Source organism: Eptesicus fuscus, chromosome 8 (assembly GCF_027574615.1).
Source record: "Eptesicus fuscus isolate TK198812 chromosome 8, DD_ASM_mEF_20220401, whole genome shotgun sequence".
Lineage (NCBI taxonomy): Eukaryota > Metazoa > Chordata > Mammalia > Chiroptera > Vespertilionidae > Eptesicus > Eptesicus fuscus.
This window is the reverse complement of record NC_072480.1, coordinates 27,053,827-27,081,024: the sequence shown is the minus strand read 5'-3', so window position 1 is coordinate 27,081,024 and position 27,198 is coordinate 27,053,827. Positions and strand designations below refer to the sequence as shown.

Genomic DNA, 27,198 nt, shown 5'->3' with positions numbered 1-27,198 from the left:
TGGAGAAAGAGGAAAAAGCGAGAGAGCAAGGGAGGGAGGGGAGAGGGAGGGGGAAGCTGAACCCAGCAGCACTTTTACTCTACCTCTCTCTGCCGGAGTCCAAGGCTCGGAAAAACAAGGCGTCTGTTTGGCTAGGTGTATTTATTTGTTTATTTAGGAAAAAAAGAAGAAGAAAAAAGCCTTTCCTTTTGCTTAGGCGTGAGGAACCACAGAATATTTCAGAGTCTTTTTGGGGAAATCAGGATTCCAGTGAGTGTTCACAGCTTAGCCCCGCGTCACAGCTCAGGATTTTCCTCCCAATGTTCTCTATTCACCAAGTCCAGCCCCGGTGTTGCAGAGTTAATTGTGCAGTCCGTTGTGGAGGGTTTTTTTTTCTTTCTCCTCCTTTTCTGTCACGGGTGGTTTCTTTCAATCTGGTGTCTGTCAGGATCAGCTCACAGCCTGCAAAAGACGTGCGGATTTCAAAGCAAATGAAGCCATCTCCGAAGGCAACGCATCGAAGGAGAGGAAAGGCGAGAATTCAACAGTTGGAGTAACGTCTCCCCAGCCGCCCTCCGCCGCTGCCGCAGCCCCCGGCTCGCAGTCCCAGCTCTCTCCCCAGCGCCTCTTGCTGACTGACTATTCACCTCACGCCGCCGCTTAAACATTGATACTGATTCCCTGCCAGCCAATCCGCGCGAGGAGCAAAGCCCCGCCCCCTAGGCCCGCGCCCAATGGGAGGCGGAGAGGAGACTGGCGGGGGGCGGAGCCAGGAACCCCAGCGCCTCGGAGTCATTGATTAGATCAGTTAGAAGGGAGACCGGCGGGGCTAGCCCAGCCCTGCGCTCCGCTGTGGCGGTGGCGCCCCAGCCTCGCCGCCGGGTCCCCAAGTATTGGACTGCGGGGGAAGGTCCTTCGCCGTCTTCCCCTGGAAAAGAGAGAAGTCACAGGGGGGGAAAAAAGTTAGGCAGCGGGATGTATACAGGAACCCGGATCGCGGCTTGCTTGCAAAAATAAGGTAGCTGCGGTCTTCCTGGTGGGTTTCTGCACACGCACGCACACACACACACACACACACACACACACACACACACACACACCACATGCACACACTGGCACCACGGACACACCCATAGCAAGGGAGGCGTGGATCTCTGGCTGCGTGTGAACCCGTCTGAATGAGGTGCAGAGGGATGTGTGTGTGTGTGTGTGTGTGTGTGTGTGTGTGTGTGTGTGTGTGTGTGTGTGTGTTTCTGGGGGGTATGATGTGTATTTCAGTGAGTGTGTGTGAATGTGAGGGCGCTCGCGCGCCCGCTTCTGCCAGCGCTGCTGCAAACACACCACGAGCAACAGCAATCAATGTGTAACTTTATCCTCTGAGAAAAATCAGCTGTCCCCAGGCACCCATGCAAGCAAAGTCCCTTGATTACGAAAGTGTTTCAGAAGACTAGTAGGAGCCCAGTGAAAGTGAGGTCGCCTCTCCCCTGAGAAAAAGGAGTCTCTCCTTGAAGGAGAAAGCCTCGCTGTCAATTCAAGCTTTGTGGCTTGTTAACCCAAATCTGGCTAAATAATGTTTAGGGCTCTACCTTTTCCAGTCACCCCCTCTCAGTCCAGATTCAAGGTAGAGCGGACACGCGCCCACGGACAGGCAGTAGGTTGTATGTTTTGTTAGCCTCAAGCTTGCTATTAAAGTCCCATAAGGCAATTTGAATTTTATCTCCTTAAGACCAAATTTCAGTGTTAATAACCACATTTGCCAAAACTCTTATGCATAGAAGCTGAGTCATAAACATGAAGGCAGATCAATGGGGGATCTGTTGAGACTCCTGATTTGTAAATAACACCACCATCACCAGGACCACACGTGCACAGGCACACACAGGAGGTTTAGGGGGAGGGGCTGGAAAGAGAGAAAGAAAGAGAGAGGGAAAGAGGCTCCTGATTCATTTTCTTCTCCAGCTTCAATGCCTAATCTCAGAGACTCTTTCTTCCCAGACTATTATCACAAACACGCACAAGTGAGGACTGGTTTGCTAGTGATCCAGCAGTTCTTGGAAAGAGTTAAGAAGAAAAAAGAAATTGAAGTATTGAAATAGAAAAGGTGAGTGTTTTGATTGCTATCGTATTGATCGCAATTCATAAATACTAAAGTTAAGTTGCCATTTATAAATTGTGAATGACTAAAGTACAAGTCTGTAACATGAATCATTCAAGATTCAAAGAAAATCAAATCCAGACTTACAAGAAAGTTCTGATGATTACTGTTTGGGTAATTGCTTGAACACTCAGGTTTAAAAAAGAAAAGTTATTTATTCCCCAGTGAATTCAATGATATAAACCTACAGTCTGAATTTGCAATCAGATCTGTATCCAAAATTCACCATTCTTTTAAGAGACTATTTTTAACAGCTGAAAGTTTTAAGGAGGAGCTTTTAACAGCCAGACCTCCAAATCCTAAAATGGCTTTGTATTTTCTCTAATAAGTAGTTTGCCATGCCTATACCTTTGCTAACCAAGGGAGCTAGAGCTTTGTAGAAATCTGGATTGTTTTGTGCTCAGTGGGTGTTTAACCATGCTTCCTGTGAAACCTGATCTTTACATCTCTTTGATGTTGGTACCTCTGTCCCAACTTATATACCTTGAAAGGTGAGGCTTTGAAGCTTTAAAAGTTGCAGTTAACTTAAATAAAGAGTAGTGATTATACACTCACTTATTAATCATTACTTTTTTAATACAACAAATCTATGGCTTTTTTGCATTGCATACTAATTCAAGGAAAGTCATAAAATATGTTTACATGAGGTTTAGGAGAAATCAAAAACAAGAGAACAAAAAAATTCCAAGGAAAGGGTAATATGGTTTATTGATCAGCCTTAATTATCTGTTCTCTTGTGCAAATAAGGGGAGAGACAAGGTTTCTGAGGCCAGTGATAGGAAACATATCCTCCTAGACATGAATCTGCCCACCTCCCTTCCAGAGTAATTATGTCACACCTCCCTCTAGTGTATAGAAAGAGAACTACCACGCTTATGTTGCATACCACAGGGCTTCTGCCCAAGGAGTAAAATAGAACTGTAGCAGATAACTGACTTACATTTTATATAATCTGTAGTATTGAGTTCTGTTGTTAAAGACTAACATACTAGTATACCCAAAATAATTTATTTTTATCATTATGTCTCATCCTTATTTTATTCTTAAAGGAAATGGAATCAACTAATACTTCTAATTCTTCGGCTTCCCTTTAACCAGACACAATTTTTAAAATTATAATCAGTCCTAATTTCTAACCATCTCATAAATTCTACCTCTTTTCACCAACTATATATTTTTTTCTGTTTACAACATAGTTATTGAGGTGTTTCTTTTAGACTATGCATAAAATATTGAGGTCATTTTTTCAAAACAGAAATGATGTAAATATGGTCAAACAGTTCAAAAATCCTATTGGTTTTTGTACTGTAGTACATAGGCTATGGACATATAATAGTAAGATCTAGTTAAGGAATATAGAAGAATGTAGTGCTTTTCATAGCTAATGATACCTACAACCTCACATTTCTCAAGAAGAAACTGGTTCATAATCATGATTTATTATTATAAATATTAGTCTTAACATTAAATCAAAATGTGTTATTCCTTTTTATTTACACATATATTGAATAGCTAAAGATCTTGTATGGTTTAATAAAGATATATAAGTATACACACTCACTGAGAAAAATTATTTGGAAAGATTTCTATGAACCTAAAAATTTTAGTTAATAAAATATTATGCTGTCTAAGTGAGTTTTAAAATAAATTGGTTATTGAAATAGTTTCAAACAGAAGTATTAATGCCTATTTTTATAGACTGATAAAAACTGATTAATATTGCTACACTGAATCAATAATTGAATTAATATTATTAAGGAATAATCTTAAAGATGCCTTTCAAATGAAATCTTATGTTATTGAAGTTATTTAACTTAGTCTCTGATAGATTATTTTAAATTCATATTCACTAGCTGCAGTTATAGTTCAGAGAGTTTATGCTTAGAGCTATAATGGCAGCAGTTATAATATTTTTCTAAAACTTGTCCTGCTTGCCATGTTCTGGAGTTCAACCAAATGCAATTCTTAAGAGATTTTTGATGCTATTTAAACACAGCCACTGTTTCTATGAATAGAAAATTCTTCATTCTTTCCTTCTCCATCATTTTTACCATTATTTTATTACATGATTTCATATTTTTAACAGATAATTTTTAAAGATAAATTTAATAACTAAGCTGTTTTAAATATAATAAGTACCAAAAGTTTCCACATCATATTTAAATCCTCAAGTGTATGATAGGATTTCATTTGCAGCTAGTTCTCCTACTTTTCATTGTCTTTTACAGATTTCAGTAGCTCACCTCTAACACACCACTACTGTCTACTTGCTGATGTGAAATAAAAAATGAACTTTATAACAAATAACAAATTCACACTTCTAATTGAATAATTACTAAAACATACCTTTTGTCTTTATGATAAAAATGAATTCTAATAAAGCAACACAAATTAATTAACACTTTTAAGTTCCAGGGGAAATGTTTATAAATTTAAAGGTTTTTGAGAACTCCTATATTACAACAAAATAGAAAAAGTGTAAAATATCTCCAAAAATAATCACTATTTTAATAGAATATTATTTTACTAATTTTATTTAAATTATTAAATCTTGCTATTAGAAAATATTTGTCAAGAAATATTAAATACATTTTAATTTTTCTATATTCATGTATATGTTATGTTACAATTTGATAACATATACATATGTACATGCTCTCCTTCCATGCATAGGGCGTGTGTTCCCAATGAACAGTCAAAAATAAAGTTACAGGAATAACCCTACAAAAACAGGCAACTTCTATTAATCTGCAACTCACACAATAAATGAACTGAATTTCTAAATGGAACAGTGACATATTTCAAGACAATTATTTTAAAGTATGAGACATATTTAAAAGTTAATTTAAGATTTGCATATCTCAATTTTGACAATTGAAGGATACTTGGTGTGGTTTAAATAAATTGTGTGTTTGTATACTTGTGTGCAAACTCTTACTTCAGAGAGAGAGAGAGAACATATCAAAACAAAAATTGTCAGAGCAAAAATGAATCTGTCACATTATATCGAATGATAAATATATTAGCATATGTTAAAGAGGAGTTGGATTACTGTGCAAAATGAGAAACTTATCTTAAACTTTATAAATTCCAAGTGACATATTTATGTCTTTTTCTGAGTTAGCTAGAAATAAAAGGGTTCAATTAATTATGAAACCTCCACTCTTCTGCCCCGTAAGAAGTTACATGCTAGCTCCTCCTTGTGGTCACTTTCATAGTAAACAGAAACATTCATTTTAGAAATTTCCTTCATAAGACAATTAAGTTTGTTTAACTTGCATACTACTTTTTAAAACAAATGAAAAGCTTGTGAGTGAAATAATTAATTTATAGGTGTGACTGCTAGATCGCTAAAACAAAGTGGCAGAGCAGAAGTTGGAAACAAAAATAAGTATTTCATGCATGGTGCAGCAATCCCATAGTTTCTTATAGTGCCCATGTTAGGACAATTCTAAAACTGAGAGACTAGCCATTGGAGAGATCCCAGGAAATTTGATTCAGTAGGTGGCACTCTTTCCTCAGAGTCAGTTTTGCAATGTTGACCTGAAATTATATTTCAAAAAGCTGTGTCACTGGAGGTCCTATCTTTCAGGTGAGGAAAAACCCGACAGCTTATAATCACTTCTGGTTATAACAGATCACACATTTCTTTCCATTATTCTGAGGCAGTTAAAACTTCCTGTTATGTAGCTTTTGCACAGAGATCAATGAAAAGGATATACAGGAAGTACACTGAGCAATTCAGAAAGAAATAACTGCTCTACAAATTCTCTGCATTTTAATTATCATCATAATCATTAACCATCCCAAGCCTCAGCCACAAGGTCTTACTTGGATAATTATGTCCTACTTATGTAAATCCCTCTTTTCAGTGAGCGAGGCATATTATTTCCTCTTATCTTTAAAAATCCGGAGCAGTTCAGTTGAAAACCAAGCACTGTTACACAGTACTGTCTGTCACCCTGGATATAGCACACGTTTGTTTTAGGTAAAGCAACTTTGTTTAGTTTTCCCCTCCCATACATATCTAAACAAGTACACATCCAATAAAATTATTTCTGTTTTTACTCAAGTGATGTTTCTGAAATCAAGGAAAATGTTAAATAGAAGGAATCACTGGAATGGATCATTTTTAAAATTACCGAAGCCAGAATGATCTGTGTAGCTCCTGAAACCTGATTTCTAACCTCAGATTCTTAGCGTATCCACAGCTTTCTGAGTCAGTGTCACCTGTTCCAGGAAAGATGAGAGCAGAATATGCAGAAAAAAGGCCACAGTCATTTACAAATTGCAAATTCTAAAATAGGGATAGATGATTTATAATATTTTAATTAAACATTGAAGAATTTTAAAGAAATACTTCTCTAGTAGTAAATGATTATATTTGTTTCTCGCCAAAATCATTGTAGTATGTTTGATATATGATAACCATAAGCATAACACTACACAAAAATAATCCATAAGCTTGAGTGCTTATTTAAATATTGGCCAACTCATCTTAGAAAATCACATCTTAAATTCTGAAACATATTGGCTATAATAACTAGATGAGTTGAGATGATCTATTTTTCCCTTCTAAATGGTTTGTTTGGGGCATAGGAATCAGAGAAAAACCTAGAAAATAATTTAATATGTATTGCACTGTTTGCCCATTTATACAAACATAAATTAACAATATTCTGAAGGTATATCAATAAGGAACTGAGTTAATTAAGCTCTTGTGACAAGGATCCTTTCAAGAATCTGCTGAATGCTACAGAAACCCTTTCCAATAAATTTGATGGTAATCTACAAATTCCATTTGTACAAATACTTTCATGAACATTTGTGGGAATTGTACATACTGATTAGCATACCCATTGTGTACAAACATTGAAGTAACTGTTTGGAAAATTATCTAAAATCAGCTTTGCTCTGGTAGTGTTAAATTTTAAGAGATGTGAGATGAATTTGCTTGATGCACTGCAATATATAAGCTATAATTTAATAATTGAAAAATATGTTTTTTAAAAAGAAAAAGAAAACCCTCCTGTGCTTTGAGCAGAAGCTTGATTTGCAGTGGGAAGTGTAATTGATTGTAACTATTGTGATACAAGTGAATCTCATGAGCAGCAGGGAAGTAAAAGATTGCCGAAGGAGCAGGCTTTCCACTGTACTGTTCAGGTTTAGCGGCAATAAGTCCATTGAGATATAGAGATCTTTTTCACTGACTGCTGAAAGATGGACATATAATTCTGTCTAGTTAGAGGTAAAGGGCTCTGCTGATGTGAACAGGCAAGAACAGTTGGCAAAGGGCATAAAAATGGTGAGGGTTTAAAAGTTTATTTTATGGCTCAGCCATTTCAAGAAGTATAAATTAAACAATTTCCAAAAAAAATGGTAGATTCTTGAGCCATGGACACTGCCAATATCTACTGAATGTTTTGAAACTTATTTCTAATACATGTGCTTATAAGAAAGTAAATTTAAAAGATTACATTATCTTAAGGGAGCATTTAAGAAGAAACAGCTCATAGTGTTGCTGGTGCCTCATGAACTCCAGATTACAAGAACCCTGAGCATTTGGGGCAGCATAGAGTATCACTCCAAGATGTTTAGTTAAGAATAAAAACCTTTAAGAAAGGCAAACCAAAGTACTTGGTTTTAAATGCATGCAAACATTAAAAGAAGAAAAAAGTGTCTACAGTTAATCACTCTAAAACATTGTCCTAGTGTGAAAGTGAATTGGTGACATGTGCAGATATCACTTACCCCTCCCTCTCTTGCCTCAAACGTTACTATATTGTTATTAACAATATCACTAGAAAAATAAAGACAAATAGTGTGCAAATGGCATATTTGAATAACTAATGGTGTTTTATAGATATGGTTGAGATGGAACCAGATTGAAGGACACTTTTCAAATCTTAACTCCCCAGAGCCACTTCCCTGTAAATAAATGTAAGAAACCTGGAGAAATATCATGTACCCTAGTGAAGTCAAAAGAGTGGGATCGTGGGGAGAAAGGAGTTGCATATTTTGTTTTATCAGTTGTTTTTGGAATTGCACCAAGTGACAGAGCCTTTACTTTAATCTGAATCTGATCAAAATCTGTACAATCTCTCAAAGAAAGTGTCTTTACCTCCAGTGACCTCCCCCTGTGAAGATGAACAGGGTACATGGATCATTCTGAAAAAATAGGTTCTGCAGTGAGAGTTTCAGGGTCACACTGAGGAATCAAAACATGTATTCTCTTGTGAAGTGGAATTAATGCAGAAGTAGAAGAAAGTCTTTCCAAAATTCCAGTTCGTATGCTCAAAAATATTTTTGGAGGTAGTGAATCCAAGAAACTTGAAGAGGTGGCCCCGAATGGGAAATCATGTAGAATTTTAAAAGTCATGATTGTGGAATGTGAAACAACAGTAGGTGCAGTCAATAGCAGAAAGAATATTGCAGAAAACTTAGTGAAATGTATGGAAATAGTTCAACTATTTTTTCTATAACTCAGAGAATAGGGGCCAATGAAGAGATAAATAAAATCAAAGAAAAATAAATATAATGACAGGTACAGAATGTCTGTTAAGAGAACACAATAATAAATAATAAAACAGAAACTATAAAAGAGAGGGCAAAATAAATGGGAAAAATGAGGAAAATCTATGACCATAAAAATATAGGAAAAAAGGTTTTGAGGGTAAAAAAAAAAAAGTCCCTGGTTTATTTATTAATTAAAATGGCTTCATTGACTACCAGGCAAAAAGTAAAAACCAACACAGAAATAGTTCCTTGCCGAAACCAGTTTGGCTCAGTGGATAGAGCGTCGGCTTGCGGACTCAAGGGTCCCAGGTTCGATTCCGGTCAAGGGCATGTACCTTGGTTGTGGGCACATCCTCAGTAGGGGGTGTGCAGGAGGCAGCTGATCGATGTTTCTCTCTCATCGATGTTTCTAACTCTCTATCCCTCTCTCTTCCTCTCTGTAAAAAATAAATAAAATATATTTTAAAAAAAGAAAGAAATAGTTCCTTGATTTTTGAATTTCAAGGATAGTGAAACAATTACTGTTCCGTTAATTCCCAATTATGCTCCCTAGTGCTGCTGTGGGTGGGCTGCACCTGTGAGCAGAGAGAGCAAGATAAACTGCAACCTGCTACATTTACCCAAGTCTCAAACCCACTGGTCAGCAAAAGAGTGGGCATCTACCATTTCTAGGATAAGTGACATTTTTATGGAGCAAGCTGCTGAGAAGAGCAAGACAGCATGAAAAGTTCATTACTTGACTTGTAGGCAAACCATGGAAGAAGCCCGGGTTCTACAGTATCTCAGCTGCTCTTCAGCATTTGGACTCAATTTAAGGTTTTTATAAATAATATACATTTCTTTCTTTGTGACTTTACTTATTGAACAAAATCATTCTACAGTCCTCTCTGGAATGAGGAGTGGTGCTTCAGTTTTAATACAACCTTGACCCCATGTACTCAAAGTCCTTTGGCATTCTTTGTTTTGTCCACCCCTGCACGAGAATAAATGGGCAATTTCCACAGTTCTGCCTGTTTTTTCTTCCTATGTTTCTTCTTTTTTTATGATTCACTAAACAATATAATATTTTTCTGATTTTACTGAATTAATTTTTTATTTCTGGTAACTCACTTTGGTGCATTTCCATTCTCCTATCAAATAGATTTCTCTTCTAAATGTCTCATCCAAACAATATTATATATTTATTTGTATATTTTTTCATTATTGATAGTATTACAGATGTCTCCCATTTACTACCCCTTTACTCCCCTCAACCCAGCCCTTACCCACCACCACCCCCAGATCTTCACCACCCTGTTGCCCGTGTCCATGGGCTATGCCTATAGGTATATAATTTCTTCTGTTTATCTCTTCTCGTCTTTCTCCCCGCCCCCCCCCACCCACCACCACCACAGGCTTATCAGTCTGTTCCAAGCCTCCATGCTTTGGGTTTTATTGTATTGGTCAATTCATTTTGTTCATTAGATTCCACAAATAAGTGAAATCATGTGATATTTTCTCAGATTGCCTTATTTCACTGAGCATAATATTCTCCAGGTCCATCCATGCTGTCCCAAAGGGTAAGAGATCCCTCTTTTTATAGCTGCATAGTATTCCATTGTATAAATGCCCCGCAACAATAGTATATATTTAATATACAACTTCTAGCTCCTACACATCAAGAAAATTAGAATTATCTCTCAAGAAAAAAAAAAACACCTTTACAATTGATATTAAAAATCAATTAATAAAGCAGAAATATGATTCATCCATTTAGTCATTAATTCACTCAGCAAATGAAATGTACATTTTAGGTTTTGGAATTATTATAGTGAAAAGGGAAGACCAAAACAGACTTTTGTCCATGACCCAAGATTGTTGGTCAAATTCACTCTGTGACTATAGGAATGAGGTCTCATTTCTTTGCTCTTTGTCAGCCAGATTTTCTCAGCTCCTTAAGGCTATTTACATTCCTTTTTAAGTTGTCCTGCCATCTTCCAACTGGTACCTTGGACCTATTATGTACTCCTCCCCCTTTCAAAACTAGCAAAGCAGACTTCTCAAACTTTGAATCTCTCTGACTTTTCCTTCTGCTGCATCTCTTTTACCTCCAGCTGGGTAAAATTCTCTGCTTTTATGGGTTTATGTTATTAGATGCGGTCCAATCAGACAGCTCAGACAATCTCCCTAAATTAAATTATTTAACCTTATTTACACCAAGAAGTGACTTTTTCAATGAACTGTAACATATTTGCAGATTACAGAGATTAGGGTATGGACATTTCTTCAGGGAGCATTCGGCCTGCCACAAAGGGATTGGGTAAATACATTGTAGAACAGCTAGCTATATGTTAGCATTCTATTCACAAAAATTAACAAAATGGAACAATGCTTAAAATTTACATTAAACATCATTTAATAAAAGCAGAGTATACAATATTAGAACTTTTTATAAACTTGTGTATACACATTTATACATAAAAATTGAGTGGCCAAATAAGCATCAAGCATTTATAAGGATAAACCATAAACACTTATGAATGAGTGATAGATGACTTTTAATATCTTCGATTTTATAAATTTTCTATTATGAGCACATAATAATTTATGTTAAAGAAAACATAAATAACCTAAGAACACTATTTCCCCTTACCAATAAGTTAATTTTAATCACTTCACTATTTCTCATGTAAGCATATTAATTTTGCTTCTGTGCTACTTCCCCATAAATAAGTCTTTTTTTTTAAGAGAAATTACTCAGTTTTTCAAAACTCTAGAGTTCAATAAGAAACAATTGGTTACTTATAAATGCTTTCTCTTTTTTCCAGTGATACATTCATCGTACATACTTTATCCTTCAAATAGAATAGCAGCATCCTTGCTGTAGGTCCATGACTAACATTCTCTTTTTTTTTTCCTTTCTATTGCATTGTTGGGAAGCCAGTCAATGCTTAAGATAGGAAATGCTCACTATACCCATTATATAGGTAAATGAAATAAGAATCTATTGACTTGGTATGCCATAACGTGACATCTCAAATTAAAAAAATTATTGGTACATCCCACTTTTATTTATATGACTTAAATCTTTAAATAAGGCATACTAAATTTCTGTTTCAATATTGTTGAACTAGAGACTTTGTGCACAAAATTTTTGCACGGTGGGGGGGGGGGTGTCCCTCAGCCCAGCCTGCACCCTCTCCAATCTGGGACCCCTAGAGGGATGTCCTACTGCCCATTTAGGCCCAATCCCTCTCAAAATCCAGGACAGCTGGCTCCCAACCGCTCACCTGCCTGACTGCCTGATTGCCCCTAACCACTTCTGCCTGCCAGCCTGATCACCCCCAACTGCCCTCACCTGCCAGCCTGGTCACCCCCAACTGCCCTCCTCTGTAGGTACTCCCCAATTGCACTCCCCTGCTGGCCCCATCACCCCTAACTGCCCTTCCCTGCAGGCCTGGTCCCCCCCAACTGCCTTCCCCTGCAGGCCTTGTCCCTCCCAACTGCCCTCCCCTGCAGGCTTGGCTGGCCCCCCAACTGCCCTTCCCTGCAGGCCTTGTCCCTCCCAAATGCCCTCTCCTGCAGGCCTGGTCACACCTAACTGTCCTCCCCTGCAGGCCCGGTCACCCCTAACTGCCCTCCCTTGCTGGCCTGATCACTCACAACTGCCCTCCCTGCAGGACATCTTGTGGTGGCCATCTTGTGTCCACATAGGGACAGCCATTTTGACCACATGGGGACGGCCATCTTGTGTGTTGGAGTAATGGTCAATTTGCATATTACCTCTCTATTATATAGTATATGTAAAGTCCAATACCTGAAAGGTTTCCTTAGTGAATCAATTAGATTAGTACCATATTAGTAAAATACTGTTTTTCTTATAAAAGTATAGATTGACTAATTGAAACTCATAGTTGTCTACATTTCTATACAATTGAATACACTTATTATTCATTCCAATGGGTTTTAAATACCTATGAACTAAACAAAACTCATTGGTTTATATGGACTTAGTGAGCATTTTCAACAAAAGCAACAATGAATGTATTCAACAAAACATTCATAAATATAATCACAGTATATAATAAAATACATGGGTTCACTGACAGTCTTAATTGTGCCTAAAAGTTTCTTACAGTCTTGTGGGGCAGTGGTGGGCTGTTCAGGATAGGGTGTACTATTAATGATGTGAAAATGTTATTGAAAGACCTTGGTTTCATTTGGTTCAGTAGGCAAGTTAGTTGCCTTTCCAGAGACTAAATTTTATCATCTCAAAAATTCTAATAAAATATCTGATGATCCTTCCTCCCAAATTTGTGGGGACCAGATGACATATGAGATGGGTTTTGTTAACTCTACAAAAACAATTGTCATCACTATTTTTATACTATTAGTCAAAATACTATAAATTATGACAAAAATGGACATAGTGAGAAGTATAAATTTGTCTTTAAATATAATAATTGTATTTATTTATTTACTAGAGGCCCGGTGCACGAAATTCATGCCCAAGAGGTGAGGTGGAGGGGTGGGGGCGGGTGGTCCCTCAGCCCAGACTGCAATGCCAGTGTCCCACACCCCAGCCTCTGTCCAGAGGCCCCTCCCTCCGCTTGGCTGGGGCACGGAATGCTGGGCTCGCATCACCCCCAGAGGCCCCTCCATCTCTCCGCGCGGCCGAGGTGCGGGACGCTGGGGCAATGTTGCCAGCATCCTGCCCTGGCCACTATGGGGGCTTCCATCTTTGTGATGGAGTGATGGTTAATTTGCATATTACATTTTTATTAGATAGGATAATTACTACCTCTTGACCACCCTACATGCCATTTAATTTCTTATCAAATGTTCCAAATGTTTAGAAATGTACAATTTTAAAATTTTGTTTCATTAATCCATTATTCTACATAGTTGAACTTAACCTGGCTTTGATTTATATGTTTACGTGTAAATAGCTAACAAGGTCAAGTTTTGGTTTTGTTTGCTTTTCCATTTGTTTGCTCCTGAATGTGTGGCAGCATAAACACAACTGTAAAGAGCACAGATAAGCTCTCAAAATGTTACATGGCATTTTACCAAAACATCTGTCAAGTAAAAGGTTAGAATTTTCACTTCTAGAAGAAAAACATACCAATTAGCAGCAATATTCTGCTGCCTCTGGCATGATTTTGGAGGGAAACTGACATGCTTGTTGAATATATAGAGGGCATTTTTATGTGGGGATTTTTCTGCTGAGTACCTACAAGTTGATTCAAAAAATAACCTCTGCACATTATTTAGATAGTTATCTGATACATACACATTTGGCTGCAACATGTAATTTGACTACATGCTAAACATATTACCAAAAATTGTCAGTTAAATTAGTTACTAATAATCATACATATTTCAAACCACTAGTGGTTTGTAAAGAGAATTTTCTATTAGAAATCTTACATTGAATAAACTACTTGAGGCTATAATAATATTTTTAGAGTCACTAAAATTCTTAAGTGGGAAATCTAATGTGGGAAAACTACTAAATAATTAAATTTCTAATTTTTTTAATATGAGAGGTTTTAATTATTTAGATTATTATTAAATATAACTTGAATAAAATTCTAAATTTGTGTTTGTTATGAAATAATATTTAGTACAAGATAATATTAATATAAAATTTTCAAAATGTGGTCCAGTCATAGATGCAGCAATACTCTATCACATTGGTAGGTATACCATTATAGGTAAGGTATGAATGTATGCGATTGGAGTTCTAATCACACTTAATATAATTTATTTTTCTCCTAGTATTAATAAATTAAGCGCATCTTTCCATACTAGAACATTATGCTTTTGAACAAATATGTAAGATTTTATGGTGTAGACAAATAATCACATATATAACGAATTCACTTTTAATAGGTATATTGATCTGTTCTGATGTTTTATTTTTAAAGTGTTGAAGCTGACACAGTTATTAACATACTTTTATATATGTGTGGACATTTTTTCACGTAAAATTAATTTATGAGAAATTAACTAGCTATATCAAAAGAAATGAATATTTTAATAGCAATTAGCTATATTCTACTAAAGGCTAAGGAAACTATATTCTTTATAAATGTCCATGTCATAAAAGACAAAGAAAGACTTTGGAAATACTTCAGATTAAAAGACAATTATATAACAATTAAGTGTAATACTTGATCCTGGACAGAATTCTGTGCTGAATTTTAAAAATGCTATAAAAGTACATAATTGGACAAAGTAAAAACATTAAAATACACATAGTTATTAGAGAAAAAGTATCACTGTTACTTTTTTATGTCAATAACTGTGCTGGAATTATGTACGGCAATGTTCTTTATGAGAAATATACAGCAAACTATTTAGAAGTAAATAGCCATCCTATATAATAAAAGGCTAATATGCAAATTGACCAAACGGTGGAACAACTGAACAATCAGTCGCTATGACATGCACCGATCACCAGGGGGCACACGCGGAACACGGCCGGCATGGGCAGCAGGTAGCCAAGCGCGGAACATGGTGGGCATCGGCCACAGTGGGATGGTGGAGCAGGTGAGCAGGAGCACCAGACCACAGCGGGGTGCCGGTCACTGTCATCGGGGTGAGCCTCTGGCGGTTACTGAAAATTCTTTGCTCCCGCCTGACACTTGCACCTGCTTCTGGAGCCGGAGCTGCTGCTCGCACCTGCTGATGGTGCTGGCCCCACTCACACCCACTGCTTGCACTGGCCCCAATTGCTCCATGCCGTCAGCGGGTGCGAGCAGGGCCGGTGCTGTCAGCATATGGGAGCAGTGGCAGCAGGAGCAGGGCTGCCGGCAGACAGGGGACCAGGGCCCATGGCGGGAGGGGCCAGCAAGGGCGTGGAGGATGGGCCGAGACCCACCCCTGTGCCCACCACAGCCTTGTGGCCCATAATTCCTTTCAGGTGCACGAATTTGTGCACTGGGCCCCTAGTCCTATATAATAAAAAGCTAATATGCAAATCGACCAAACAGCAGAATAACCAGTTGCCATGATGCGCACTGACCACCAGGGGGCAGGTGCTCAATGCAGGAGCTGCCTCCTGGTGGTCAGTGCACTTCCACAGGCGGAACGCCGCTCAACCAGCAGGCAGACTCACGGCTGGCGAATGCAGTGGTGGTGGCGGGAGCCTCTCCCGCCTCCACGGCAGCGCTAAGGATGTCAGACTGCCAGCTTAGGCACAGCCAGCAGTCAGACATCCCCTGAGAGCTCCTGGACTGCAAGAGGACACAAGCCAGCCTGAGGGACAGCCCCCCACCCCCCACCCAGTGAACGAATTTCTTGAACCAGGCCTCTAATGGTATATAAAATTTACTTTCAAATTATTCAGAAAAAAAACCCTGTTTGAGCATATGAATGGTTTCATATGTATATCTATACATATATGCTTTTACGGAGCATGTGAATGTACACAAGTGCTATAAAGAGAAATGAGAGAGAGAGAAAGAGAAAGCAAATATGACAAAGTGTTTACAAAAGTTAAATCTTGTAAAGATCTTATAGGTGTTCTTTGTACCATTTTTATTGTTGCAAGTGCTCTGTATGTTTGAAGTTATTTCTAAGTAAAACATAAGAATTAATAGACATTTACAAATTGCTCTCACAAACGCAGACTATTCCCGTTCCTCTTCCCCCATCCTTCTCTTTTCTTTAAACATAATTTATCACTTTCCTCCCTTTATCTTCCATTTTCCTTCTTTCCTTCCTGGCTTCCATTGTCAAAAATTCATTAGGAAACTCGAATGAGGTCGGCAGTGTTGGGCTAAGCAGACTCCAGTCAGTGCTGCCTTGTGAGGGTACAGCAGTCCGGCAGCGAAGGGAGGGTTGGCTACACTCAAGAAGCTTGAGATGACAAGAGCACTGTTTCACACTACACCAAGGGAAGGGAAGGGACCACAGGCCACGGAATGAGAGTGGCTTCTAGCTCAAAAGGGAAAGGAAACAGATTCTCTCTTAGAGTCTTCAGGAAGAACTACAGTCTGGTTGGCACCTTGATTTTAATGCAGTGAGACCCATTGGGTTCTGGCCTCCAGAACTGTAAAACACTAAATTTGTGTTGCTTTCAGCCACTTAGTTTATGGTAATTTGTTATAGCAGCAATAAGAAATGATATAAGGGCATTCTAAAAAATGTTTGATTTACTAGTATAGTCAAACATGTTAAATTGTAGGAAGTCAAGGAAAAACGGAAGGACTCTTCCAAATTAAATGACTGCAACAAAGAACTGGGTGCAATGGTGATTCCGAGTTGAAACTTTTATGACAAAGGACTTGACTGAGAAACCTAGGTCTGCTGAATAAAGGACACATGGTAATTTTTCACTATTCTTGAAATTACTTTTTATATCTGAAACTGTCAAAATACAATTTATAGAAATAAAGCAGGACCAGATTAGAACCTCACCACAATGTATTCACTGTCTATTTCTGCATATTGTTCCATTAGGGATATTATAAAATATTTTTCTTCATTGCCAAAGTAACAAATGAAAGCTTATAATTTGATTATTAGCAATTTACATTTTTGTTTACAAAGGGAAGCATTTCTAAAAATCAATTATATGCTTGATTTTTAGAAAGTTTGTTTTTTGTTTATTAAAATTTTGATCTATGTAAGACTGAATATCTTGATAAAGTAGAAAAGCAGTCTAAATAATATGTTTGCTTATATACCAGTAAAGTTATTAAATTAAATAATAATATATTAAGTTTAAAAATATAATATAAATGTAGCAAAACTTTAAAGGGTTCAAAAACAGGTGGTTTAATTTAAATTAAATATATTTAAGTGCACTTATTAACTTTTTATAGCCAAAATAAAGCATTTCTTCTCCAAAAGAAAATGTGGGGTTCAGTTGCAATTTTCTGGATCTAGTTGTCTAAGTTATTTAGATACTTAAATAGAACTTGTATACCATCTTGCAATTTATAAAACACTGTATTTATTTTATTTTAATTATGCAATAAATACCCTTCCGAAACATGTATGTCAGAAATTATTCTCCTGTTTCAAATAAAAAACTAAGCATCACAGAGATCAAATAACTTTCCCAGGGTCACAGAGCTATTAGATAGTATCTATAGATGGCAGAGATAGGCCTGACTATGATTCAGTTAGTGTAACCAAAGCATTCATGGTCTTTTGAATCTATTTTATTTTTCTTTAATATGTATTAATAATGAAAAACTGGGAATACTTGACAAGGCAGCTGAACTTTGCATTTCAGAGTGAAGTTACAAAGCTAGATTTCTTCAGTCCAAATCCTGCTTCCACATTTACTTGCTGTGTCACTGTAGGCTATTTTCTTATTCTGTCTGTGTGCTCTGTATGTAGTTACTGGCCTTAAAGATGCAAAAGCCGTGATCCAAATCTTCACAAGTAATGAATACCCAATAAATATTTCATGAGTGTATTATTATGATTTAAAATAAAAGTAAATGGCATTGATCTCATGAAATATCTTAAATCAACATCATTGGAGAAAATAGCTTATGATGATATTTCAATGTTAAATCAGCTATTGAATGTAAATCATCTACCCCAGGAAGTGTATAACTTTTAACCGACGAAAAAAGTTCAGGTTTTATCATCGTCATCATCATCATCATCATCATCATCATCATCTTATCTTCATCATTATCTATTTTCATCTTATAAAGAAAAGTTATATGACCTGGCCTAAAGCAACATGTAAAATTAATACAAAGTAAAACTCTACATGCAAATTTAGATCTCTTCTATGCTTTTCATAGTCTATGCTAAGTCCATCATTTGAATGATGCTTTTACAATTAAGCCCAGAATTGCATTTGATACTTGTATTACCTGGGTTTGTGTTACCAGCTCATGTAAATGCTAAATGTTTGGGAACTTGGGCAAGATACTTAAACATTTCTATACATCTATTTCCTCAAGTATAAATTGGACATGATAGAAAAGGTCTAATTTTGGTGGGTGTTATGTACATTAAAGTGTCTTTGACAAGTTATTACAATACATGCGCCAGTTCAGTGTTTGTGTCATATTTTTAAAATCCTGTTGTTTAAGATGCATTAATAATGAAGAGGGACTCATTGGAATTCAAAGTCAGCAGTAGAGAAGTTAACAAACTATTGTTCGTATCATGACACACCTCTTCACAAAATGTTCTTTTTGTGAAACTTCATCTGACAAGGCGGTCTTAACATTCCCCTCAGCTTGACTAATGTTCAGAAAGGCTTTTTACTGATTCTAGGCCCCTAACCTCTGTTTTCTTAGAGAATTTACTTGAGGAAACTTGCAACTGTAAATTCTTTTTCTGCCAACTTAGAGATGTAATCTTCTCCACCGAGGAATAGCTTCCTCAAGGACCTGGGAGTCATCTCTTCGAAATGTAATCATCTAGAAAGATGGGGCCCATCTCCCAGTTTCTGAGGGAGTTCAGAACCTATCTTGCATAAGTGACAATTAGCAAATACAGATAACCACATTGAACAAATCTCCTCACTAATGCCCTCTAGTAATTTTGTACTAGCACACCCCAGGGTTTAAAAAGTCTCCTGCCTTTTGTTTCAATGAAATTCAGGTTAATTTTTCTCCCCTATTGCAATAGTCATTACTAAAGTCCTCATTGCTGTTCAACTGATCTAGTGGAATTTTTCCTTTATACATCTTATCACAGAAATTGTCTCCAGAATTAGAGAATTTACCATATTATTGTGTATAAAAGAATTAAAGTCTGTTAAGTTTTCAAAGAGAGTCATCAAAATTCAGTAAGAATTCATGTTTATACTTTTATTTAGGTAGAAAATTATCAATTTTGACTCTGTATGTTAAATACTTGACAGGATTAATTTTGGAATCACTTTATGATATATTTTAACTTGCTTTATTGTTCCAATTATCCACATAAAATTAATTCCATATTTTACTCAAGTGTCAGATTCACAAATTTTAGCAAAGTGCTTCACTCATATGACATACATATAAATGACTTGATGTTATAGTTTAAGATGTATTATGATAATTAATCAAGGACTTAATTCTACTTTAAGATGAAGTCACCCAGAAAACACTTTCATTCCTTTGGTCATTAGCTTGATCTTAGGATTAAAAATAATTTATGAGATACCAAATTGTCATAAGCACACCAGCTTGCTATTAAAGTTTTAGTTAATTTCATATGGTTTTAATATAATGAAAAAGGTTTACATATTCTTCTACTTTTGCACACAGTCCAATTGCTAAATATATGAAAGGATATTTTAAATTTAAAGTATACTAGTAAATGGTGAATGATTTGGTTGGTAGGTTAAATGAAATGGTATACATTAAATGCCATACATAGGGCAGTAGTAGGCATAGAGTGAATGGCTTTGCTCTCCATTGCCTTAGCTTTTCTTAATTTATTCATTCATTTGGAAAAATAGAAACAGAATGACACAAGTTAGATTAGAATGGTACATAATATTGCCAAAAAGTGGGTTGGATATAGATAAACACAATGACAATATGAATTGAACAGTGACAATAAAACACTCACTGTATTACAAATGAATTTGTGAACCTATCATAAATCTTAAATGAACACGTTATTGGCCTGAATATGGTTTTGTTTCTTGTCATTGAAATAGATAAAAAAAACATGACAATAATTACCTCCCAGAATAAGCCAATAAGTTTTTGTCTTTCAGTCCATTTAGTATTATAATTATTTTAATTACTTAATTAAAATAATACTTTATCTATGTTCAAACTTAGAAAAACCATAAATAAATATAAACTATAATCACAAAATAAGTGCAATAGAAAAAAATATATAGAAGAAAACTGAATTAACAATTAGTGATTTCAATATGCAATAACAGACAATATGCCTTAGAACATGAGAAATATAAAAAAGATGTAGAAATTTTTTAATCATTTAGAATTTGAAATATTTCTAAATATTAACCAAAAAAAAATTGTCATAGTGATTTGACCAAACACTGCGTTGTTCTCACAGCTTTTCTATTGGTTTTATAAGAATAAGATTAATCTCTTTAATTTCAACTTCAAAAATATAGTTGTTCCAAAATATCCTTATTAACAGATTTTTAATAAATTATAGGTACATTTATTTGACCCTTTCTATTTTTTAGTGAGTATATTACTTAATGAAAAACAAAGCTTTTAATTATAGTGAAAAAAATAGAAAAACAATCAATACAAAAATATGACTTAAGAATGATTTTTAACTTTTAAGCAGACCATAATCATTTTAAACTTTTAAGCAGACCATAATCATTTGAAGATGCTGCTTTAGAGAGACAATAAACTATGTACCCAATTACATTCTTTTTTCAGACAACAGTTTACCATCAGGAGAATGTGTGATGAGGTTTAATCAAAGATTAGAACCTTTTAATTAAATAGGGCCTTTTGTGACTAGTCATTTGACATTAATTACTGTTTTAGTCAAATTCCTTTTGATTTGTAAAGGGCCATGAGTACTGCAAAAATTATATCACATCACAGAAATTGTTGATAATTAAAGCAAAAGCTTGTCTTCATCAGCCCATCACACTCCTTAAAAGGAACATCATTTTAAATGTTAAATGGCTGTCTTAGACAAACAGACTAGAAGCTTTTAAAGGAAAAAATAACAGATGGCATGTCAAGCCAGTTGCTTTGGATGGACAGTTTGAACAATGTTAATTGTAATGATTTATAAGCTATTTTAAAATGTTTAGCCACATTTTTAGGTAATGGTAAGAGGTATATGTGCAGTTCAAAGGCTCAACACCTCTATGAAAATCATAAACCTAACTCCTGCCACTGCTATGAAAAAGAGGTCTTCAATGACACAATAGTAAAACAGAAACTGACCTAAAAGTTTAAATATTTTATTTGTGGACCCATGGAGGATACAATGTAAGTTGAAACTATTTTTTGCAAGATTGTAACTCTACATCCAGATAGAATACCCATAAAAAGAACCACCAATTTGTCTCTTTGTGATTCAGATATACATTCAAGGGTTAAAAAACAACAAAAGGATTTAAAACTCAATAAACTAATTTGTTTCAAAAGAATCTTAGAAAAAAAGTAAGAACATATACAGGTAAAGGTAATTGAAAAAAATAATAATGTACTGTTTATGTAAGAATATAGTGACTTGAATTCTATAGACTTACACCCCAAATTGTTTTTCCAATTGTGATAAAAACATCACATTTTCTCTGTGCTAGCTGCTTTGTAATGGAGGGTATTCAATTTTAGTACAATTTGCCTTAGGTTAGGGTTATGGTCTGTGGATGAAGTAAAACTAATTGGCCTGAAAAGGGATATCACTCGGCTTCATTAGCAGCATGCGCCAACCAACTGAGTTAAATGGACACGGTAGTACTAAAACAGAACTTTAAAAATGGTTGTGTGAACAAAGGATGAGCAGTACTGCGAACAGAACATGTGATTAATTTTGCCTTTAGTAGACGATGCATAAAAGCTAGTCAGCTAAAATGTGTTCAGCATAACTGTACTTAAGTATCTTAAAGATAATCTCTCACAACAGCAAAAACTACTTCAATGGTATCAATAAAGCCACTTTAATCTCTATTAAAATAAAAATTATAAATATAAATTTATAAGAGGAGATCATCTATGTTGATTTATTTAGACATTTTAGTAGCTAATATTTCAAGTTAATGGTTTAGGCTATTTTCATGTCCAGTGGAGACTTAATATGAAAACACCCAAAAGTGGAAATTAATTGCTCATTATGGTGAATAGCTTGAGGGCATTAAGAAGACATTATTGACCTCGATCCTCTCTTCTCCGGCACTGGGATAAAATAAACTGGCTCCACAACAAAGGACCACAACAGTGCCAATTTTCCAAGATAACTAGGAAAATGGGCTGTATCAAGTTTATAAGCTCAAAATATCACTAAAACTGATCTTATATCTTGGGTTTCCTAGCAAGTTGCAGAAGTAAAGAAATGCAAAAACCAAAAGACTAGACAGAACTTTACCATTAATGATAATAATTATCATTTATGTATTGCTGGCTAATTACCAATTTACATGCATCATGGCATTTAATCCTCTCAACAGCATTTTCATGTATGATTATCCCCATTTTACAAATGAGAAATTCAGAGAGGTTAAAAGTTTCCAAGATGATCCAGTTAGTTAGTAATAGCCTAGTTAATATTTTACATTATGGCTATATTTGGAAAACAAATCTAAAATTAAAAGTAAGATTAGAAAAATATTAGTTTTAAGTGCTCCATTTGATATTTTAATAAATGGAGTCCATTTATTTTAAATGTTGTGGTATCACAGAAGGTATAGAAAACTAGATAAAAAAATGTGGGGGAGAAGAGGAATGTGGTTTAAAACAGGTATTGAAGTTCCACAAGTACAGACTGGGAATTTCCCTCCTGAGGATTTATCTGTATATTTAATCACAGTCTGTCCAGCCCAACCTTTCCTTCAGTACTTTCTGATCATCCTTAGTGCTGGGGTTTTTGGGCTGCTATCAAAATCAAGTATGTACTCTTTCAAATCTCTCTCCCACTCATATGAACAAAAATTCATTTGGGAAAAAAAAATCAAGCCTCCAATTCTTCTTTCACCTTTAAAAAAGAATCCCACAACTCCATCCTATATAATAATAGACAAATATGCAAATTGACCATACCTCCGACACACCCACAAGCCACACCCACCATCCAATCAGAGTGAGCATGCAAATTAACCCAAACCGAGATGGCTACAGCCACAGAGAGCAAGGTTTCCTAGGTAACAGAGGAAGCCAAGCTTTCCGCCTGCCCTTGCCAGCCCTAAGCCTCCACTCAAGCTACAAAGTTTCAATTATAGAAGGTAAACAAATTCAAACAAATGGCGGCAGAATGGAGCTTGAGAGAGCAGGCCAGAGTTGCTGCCAGCAACAGGGGAAGCAAAGCTTTCTGCACACCCTGGCAGGGCCCACCCACTTAAGGCAACAAAGTTTCAATTATAACCCCAACCGAAATGGCTGCGGGCCTCGGAGGGAGCCCCAGGCTTGGCTTGGCTTCGCTCCAGGCTACAAAGTTTCAACTGTAGAAGGAAAATAAATTCCAGATACCAGGGCCTCTGCTTGGGTTACCAGGGGGCATGGCCGGCCTGCAAACCACCACAGGCCCCTCGCTCAGGCCGCCCCACATCCCAAGGGAAACCCCACCTGATCCAGGACGCCCTTCAGGGCAAACCAGCTGGCCCCCACCCCTGTACCAGGCCTCTATCCTATCTAATAAAAGAGTAATATGCAGATTGATCATCACTGCAACACACAATATAGCTGCCCCCATGTGGTCAAAGATCTTGCCCCCATGTGAACACAAGATGGCCACCACAAGATGGCCAGCAGGAGATGGCAGTTGGGAGGCACCAGGCCTGCAAGGAAGGGCTGTTGATAAGGACCAGGCCTGCAAGGGAGGGCAGTTGGAGGTGATCATCCCTGCAGGAGAGGGCAGTTAGGGGTGACCAGGCCAGCAGAGGAGGGAAGTTGGGAGCAAACAGGCTGTCAGCGGAGTGGTTAGGGGGTGATCAGGCTGGCAGGCAGAAGCGTTTAGGGGCAATCAGGAAGGCAGGCAGGCAAGCAGTTGGGAGCCAGCAGTCCTGGATTGTGAGAGGGATGTCCCAGATTGGAGAGGGTACAGGCTGGGCTGAGGGACAACTCCCCTCTGTGCACGAATTTCGTGCACCGGGCCTCTAGTTTGGTTATAAATATAGACCCCATATGAAAGGAATTCTATGTTCTTGGTTCCTTCTTTCCATCCTGAGGTCTAGACTCCTCCTCCAAGTATTACAAGTTCCCTTTGTGATCACTTATGCAAGTTCTTCTTTGTTGAAACAAAACCACGGCTTTTACATTAATGTCCCTGAAGGTCATGCTCCCTTCAATAATTATTTTCCGGAATTTGGTGCTCTTTCTCTGTGCTAGAAACAGTTTGTGGGCCTTCTTATGGGCTTTTTGGCCTCTATATTAAGAAACTAGGTGACAAGAGAAACAAACTTTCAACAACAATGTCCATGCAATATACCAATTCTCTGACTCCTGTTGTCTATTGATAATCTATAATTTGATATTTAGTAGTGGGGTGAGGACCATTCTCATTTCTGCTTAAGTGAAGGGAATCATGTCAGAGCTTCATTATGACAGGAGCAATCTTTGGCATGGCATTCATCAGACCAAGGTTGGAGCCTAAGAAAAAAATTCTCATCATGGTATCATACTTTTCTATTTTTCTTTTTTCTAATCAAACTAGGAGAGTGATGTTGACCTCGAACTTTTTCTTACATCACTGCTCAACAAATGGAGAAAAGCTGGAAGTTAAGAGCAATAGAAGTTTGTTTGTTTGTTTTTAAATCTAATTTCATATGACTGAGAAGACCTTGATGTTTTAAGTTGTAATTAAAGTTAATTCTATTCCTTGCATCCATGAAACAGTCTCAAACCTAATCCAAGCACAAGATTCACCACATCAAGCATAAAAGAGTTAAACTTACAACTCACAGGTTGCACTACATATAAAAGAAAAAAGGCACTAACATTTTTCATTTAATGTTTTTTAAACTCAAAATATACCTCATTAAGGACAAATAAATATAATATCAATAGCAGGCGTCCTCAAACGCGGGCCACATGCGGGTGTTTTTGCCGTTTTGGTTTTTTACTTCAAAATAAGATATGTGCAGTGTGCATAGGAATTTGTTCATATTTTTTTTTAAACTATAGTCCGGCCCTCCAACGGTCTGAGGGACAGTGAACTGGCCCCCTGTTTAAAAAGTTTGAGGACCCCTGATCAATAGTATCATATAATTAAATTATTTTCCCCTGAGAAAGTTTTATTTTGGGAAGACTGTAAAATTAAAACTATATTTGGAAGTTTTTGCATTACATATTTTCCACCAGAAAACCTATCAGTTAAAATGATAAATTTTAACCTTTTCCATTTCTCACAGAGAGCATTTAATTTATATTCTTCAGGCTTTTTGAAACTGATTCCCCATACTGATGAAGAAATTATTATTTTTACAATGTTTACTAATGCCCAGTTCCAGAACCTTCCTCAAGGACATTTAATTTGCTTTTAATGTGTAAATCTCTTAGAATCATTTTTGGGGAAAAAGGCAGGCCAAACATATTCATCTATACAGCTAATTGTATGATTAAGTGAATTCCAAATTAAGTCATAGTATATTAAATACAATGCATGTGGTGCATAGAAAATAAAAAAGGTCATGGCATCCAATAATAGTAGGATCAGGAACAGAAATACTAATGGATCAAAACTCTACTGTGTAAATATATTTAGATTCTGAGTCCCATTTTTTTATATTGACTTAACACTACTCAAAAAAGTCAGTAATTTGATTTCTTTTTTTAGTGTTCTGTGACTTCAAGAATGGAAAGGATTATGTTATACATTAAAATGTGCTGTTTCCAGAAGTAGCATTTTCATAATGTTTTGAACATTAATTATCTGAAAATATGTACAATAAGCAATAATTTAAGAAAAACAACTTTTTAAACTGTCTTTATAATGAGAGACATGAAGCACCTTGTACAGAAGACATTGACTCATCTGATGGAAAGAACCACTACGTAAATGCCTGCCTCTGAACAGTTACCTTAAAAAGGTGTATGTGGAACAGTGGTAGCTGGAGTTGATCCACATGGATTTTCTTGCTTCTTCCAACCTAAGGCAGTTATAACTGAGAACTAAGGAAATAAATATTGTCTTCAAAATCTTTGCCCTTTGATCCTTTTGTTGTATGAATTGATAATTTCTAATATGTATTTTAGTGTTACAGACCCATGCTACATATATTAAATTTTTTCTTCAAAATCACTTTCATAATCTTGCTATGGTGATAACAGACTATACTAGGTGTTTGTTGTTCTATTTATAAACACAGTATGGTAAATTTAATCTTGGAAGTGAGTCTAGAAATGTTAAATATTCCATCTTACTGTCTACCATGATGATGCTCTTTCCCAGTTTCCCTGGCATATTTCTCCCCTTGCCATAGTGGTATGCACAGGGACTCTGGAGATACTGCCTCAGTCCAAATATGTGTCTACAACTTGCTAGCTATGTGATCTTGGGGAAGTTATTTAACCTCTAATCCTGACTTAGATTTCTCATCTATAAAGTATGGATATTAACATAAACAATAATGAAAATGGCAATTCTTGCTACCCACTTGATAAAAAAGAAAGCCAACTTATACAGTTGATATAGTTTAGCTGAAATGAAATAACTAGTGTGAACTGATAAATATCTGGTCAATAACTAGTAAGTAGCAAAGCCAGGGTTTGAATAGAGAATGAAAACTTTTCTATCTTCGTTATTAGTGAAATATGGTTATTAATTTTACAAATGAGTATAAATTCTTCAATAGAACTATTTTCCCTAAAGTAATATAAACATTAGCTTAGCAATACATTAGTTTATATTCAAGTAACATTTAATTTTTATTCAAACCTATTTGTCTCAGATCTTTCAAAGAAAGCCACTCAAACCAAGACCAATTTCAG

At 36.2% G+C, this 27,198-nt stretch overlaps 1 long non-coding RNA gene across 1 annotated transcript; it reads left to right on the top strand.

The window, feature by feature from the left end:
* The first annotated feature begins 961 nt into the window (after positions 1–961).
* On the top strand, positions 962–27,198 carry LOC129150115 (uncharacterized). Its single transcript, XR_008556844.1, has 3 exons — positions 962–997; positions 1,975–2,080; positions 27,159–27,198. It is a non-coding gene; the product is annotated as an uncharacterized LOC129150115 (long non-coding RNA).